The following is a 4,940-nucleotide window of genomic DNA, read 5'->3' on the forward strand; positions in this document are numbered from 1 at the left end:
CCTAAAAATCAGAAACAAAACTGAGAGGGCGAATGTTGTTGAAGTGCGCAGACAGTTGTTTACCATCCCTCAGTGGTGATGTCATTCCTCTTGTCCAGTGGTGGTTAAAGAAGATAAGATTGTTTTATATACTTTGATCAGTGCTCAAAGAAATGGAGAGAGAGAGAGAGAGATAGAGATGGGTATGTTGAGAGGGAGGAGTCTGCTGCTGTTGGCAACCGACAGGAAAGGGGATTGTACTTGATGCCAAAAGAGAGAGGACAGAGAGTGATTGTGTGTGCTTTGAACAGCATGGAAAGATTTGGGAAAAGACAGTTTTTGTAAAGAAAAATGTTATTTAAAACAAATTGTTTGTCCTCCAAGGAAATAGACATACATGGATGGAAAATAAAGTGGAAAAGAATGTTTGTCTTGCATTGTTTTTGTTTGTAATTGTATTACTTGTTGAAATCATGGTCAGATTAAGTGGTGGTATTGGTGGTGGTGGTGGTGTTGTGAGAGAGAGAGAGAGGAAGAGAGAGAGAAAATTTACACATGTGCTTGTAAAAGCAACAATGCAGTGCAAAATCTAACACTGAAAAGTTTTTAGTGGAATTAGTACAGAAATGCTGCTACAGCTTGACAACTGGTCATCTGAAACAACAACTCAACAGAGCAAAGTGAGTAACTTTTCAGTTTGTCGGACGAAGAAAGTTTATTGAATGGATGCCAAAGAGCTACAACTTGAAAAGGGGAGAGCACTGTGCTTTTGCTCTTAGCATTTATAAAAAAAAAATCTATAAAGACAGAAGATTGTAAATGCTAATCGCATTTGAGTAGACTTTCAGCCATTGAATGCTGTAACATAAAGAGAATGCTTCATCTGCAAGGAAGAAGACGCTGATGCCAAAGGATGCTGTTGCTCGTGGAAACGAAACGAAATTTTATTTAACCAGGGTATTGGGATAAGTATACACGCTTTAAAAAAAAAAAAAAAAAAAATCCTCCCAGCCCGGACAACAGTACACTCACCAAGAAAAAATCATAATCGTCGGCCTCCTCCTGTCTCGAGAAACGATGGCTGCACCAGAAATTAGTCACTGCCGGGCATTACACTTCCTGCTGTGGCTGTGTAGGCCGATGTTGGAGTGGCAATCTCTACTGCATGTGGGACTTACAGGGTTTAAGAAGTTGACGTCATGCGCTGTGTATTGTGGGGCAGGATGCCATTTTGCTGGTCAGGCGCAAAGATCGAAAACGAAACTGTCACGCGGTGCTAAATTGTAAAAATATTTAATGTATTTGCAAGGGTCGTTTAACGTTAGAGCATGTTTTAACCCGCTGTTTAGAAATGAAACCTTTTTTGCCTCCAGAAATTACTAAACACATGTTACCAGTTTCAAATGTCTTTTTTTTTTTTTTCGAAAAAGTTCTGTATTTCAAATAGCATAGAATAGCATCTTGTCAGATACTGAGGTGAAATGATATGAAAATTGCCCCGTACAGTGTGTGTGTGTATATGTGTGTGTGTGTGTGTGTGCACGCACAGTGTCAGTGTGTGTTTTTGTGCTGTGATAGTGTGGGTGTGTATATGTGTGCTTGAGCTGCTGGCTCATATAGCTTGAAACCAGCCTCCCCAGTCAGCTCATACATAAGTCACACACACACACACACACACACTCTCTCTCTCTCTCTCTCCCCTTCCTGCTATCTCTCTAACACAACACACAACACACACACACATACACAGTGGAACACGTTCACAAAATCACACACACACACACACAGTGACACAACACACACACACACACAATGAATCGTTCACACAAACTAACGCACCAGACACATTGACACACCACTGAGAAAAAAACACGCTCGTAAGCCATTGATCTAAATTTTGTTTAGATCAGTGCGGCATACAAGCACACCGTGGCACACTGGCAGCATACTAACAGAACGTGGGTGTGCGGGTACTTTTTTTTCCGTCTTAGTGAACAGGCGTAAAATCGAAGAAGACACACACACACACAAACACACACACACACACCACGAAAATGACGCACGCAGACACAATCACTCTCAAATGACTCGTACTGGTCGAACCCATTCACAAAGGTAAGTTGATCGATGTATGGACATCTTGCCTCAAGATCAAGCTTGTCAACGTTTTCCTATTTTCCTTTGCATTTCCATTTTACACTTGTTAATCGATATAGATCACGAGATGTTCGAGCGAGTCGGATCGTCGAATCGGCTTAATCAAGTGCTGTTGAAGCGGACCGAAATGAAGGGAAATAACTCTGACAATCCTAGTTTCGTGACGTCATCGCTCATTCCGGTAGACGCTGCTTGGTTTACAGAATTTGACTTGCGTATGGCTCTTTTTCTCATCAGGGAGTCAACGCGACTTCTCTCTGCTTGTTTCACCCCTCTCTGAATGGCAGATTTCCAGGGTCCACGTGAGTCAGCAAGGCTTTCCCAGGACAGCACATCAATACCGATTTCAAACCCGAGCAGATGAAGCTCGTTAGCTACGGAAGGCATGGTCGGGTCGGCCGGTCGGGAGAAATACAGTAATGGAGAAATACAGTGCATGGAATTACCAGAAGAGCTGCAACATACACACTCAGACACACACACACACACAGAGACCAAGGCCGGATTGCATTAGGCCATCTTTGCAATACTAAGGTTGCTTAGAGTTGAGAATGTTCCCAAGTGTATGGAGTTAGGAACATTCAGCTCACCCGGCCCAAGTCCCCCAGGGTTGACCCGCTTCACATCACAGAACCACAAGCTTAGAGAGCAGGGAAGGGGGAGAGATAGAGGAAGTGGGAAAGAAGGGGATCATTAGGAAAACGTGTTCGAGGACAGAATGGTGGGGGAGGGAGGGGGAGGGGTGAGGTTACGCCCGGGAGATCTAAATTTTCAGTTTCAAGGTGTCAGAGTTCGCAGACAGATCCATGCCCCACACCACATCTGCCTTGAAAAGGAAAGGCAGATGCCTGATCTTCACACAAACATGACCCAACGCACTGATCAGGCCTTGATTAAAGAGGAACCAACAGAAAAATGACACACTGATCCAACCTCGATATATATAATTGTGGCGCAGGACGCGAAAACCCGGCTGAAGTCGCATCCAGCGATTCTTGGCTGTACACAAAAACAAGTAGATCTAGTTCGGGTCAAAATCATCAAGATCGGAATTTGTATAAATATCGCATCTTCGAAGTCTTATCTTTTGCTGTCGGTAAGTATCTTTGCACAAAACACCATGGAACTGTAGTATTTTCAATCTTTTCAGGCGCATGCCTGTCAAAACCATGTAAAAAAAACAAAAAAACTGCACTCTTGCCCTATTTCAGTTGCATGCCGCAAGCAACTTGCGAAAACGGGGAAATTCCGGTCTGCGAAGTAGTAAATGGAAATGAGTAGTGAACAGACATTAATCCTCTCCCCCATACCTTCTGAATCAAGACAGCGTATGAATGCAGTCGGTTTTCAACGGTTTTACTGGCTAGCCTCTGTAAGTTGCGACTTTATCCGGGTCCCATCGATTCTTGAAAGTTCATACATCAGCGTATTGGCGTGAAATATTTAACATTCACTGTCGCCGTCGGCTCTCTTGTGGGTGTGTAATCTGTATTGCATGACGTCACTCTTCCACTTTCCATTCTTGTCTTTAAGTACTGAGAGAAAATAAAATTTTCCTGTGCCTTTGTCATATCGAAATCTAAAATCGTCTGACACCGCACATATGTTCAGGAAAATTCCTATTTTAAAGTTACATGCAGACAAATATGTGGGTTTTTCCATACTAATCTTCGTTTGAGTAATGCAGAGAGAAAATACGAATTTTCCTCTGCCTCTTTTTTTTAATGGAAATTTAAAGTTTATTCCGTTCTGAATCTTTTGACTCCACACCGGTATTAGGATAATTCTTGTTTTTGTGTGTGTTTTTTTAAGCCATAGGCACACAACGTTTTTTTTTTTTTTTTTTCCCATGAGCCGATTTCTCCATTTCTGTTCCTTGGGCACACAAACTATAAAAAAAAAAAAAAAAAAAAAAATCATAGAAAAAAAACTATGACACATAGTTCATTCTGTTTTTTTTCCCTGTCATTTTAATCTGTGATTTTTAAACTTGTAGAAGGTATACACAAACGCGTGAACTTGGAAGACCCTGCAAGCGCTTCAAGGACACCTTGAAGACAAACCTCAAAGCCTGTGACATAGACATCGCTTCCTGGGAAACTGATGCCCTTGACCGCTCTCGCTGAAGGATGCTGTGCTCTAGTGGCATAAAGATGTTTGAAAACAAGAGAACGCTGGTCATTAAGGAGAAGCGTGAGCGAAGGAAGCAGGGCTCAACTTCTGGAGATGTTTTCCCTTGCAACACCTGTGGGAAGTGCTGCGCATCCAGAATCGGCCTCTTCTCCCATATGAGGACACACACCGACAGATTAGCCTGCCTGCCTACTCATCCGTCGGACCGACGGGAGACTCCATAGGTAGAAGGTATACAAATGTAAAAAATGATAAATTACGACTTTAGCCGGATTTTCGCGTGCTGCGTCACATATAATATATATATATATATATATATATATATATATATATATATATATATATATATATATATGTGTGTGTGTGTGTGTGTGTGTGTGTGTGTGTGTGTGTTTAAAGCAAATGAGGTGTAGCGTATATGGATTAGTTCGCATTCCTTAATGCCAGTTTGAAAAAGTAACTGAACGGAAATTATGAAATCAAATAAAATATGCACCTTCAATTGGATCACAGTGCTTTATTTTCACACGTACACCAAGGAAATGATGATACGCAAATCCATTAATTTGAAAATGCACGAGAGGTAAATATTTTCTCTCTCTGGCTGTCTATAGAGATACTTGTTTTTTTTTTGTTTTTTTTTTCAGCACTGGTTCTGCCCACTGCCCCTC

Source organism: Babylonia areolata, chromosome 1, assembly GCF_041734735.1.
Source record: "Babylonia areolata isolate BAREFJ2019XMU chromosome 1, ASM4173473v1, whole genome shotgun sequence".
Lineage (NCBI taxonomy): Eukaryota > Metazoa > Mollusca > Gastropoda > Neogastropoda > Buccinidae > Babylonia > Babylonia areolata.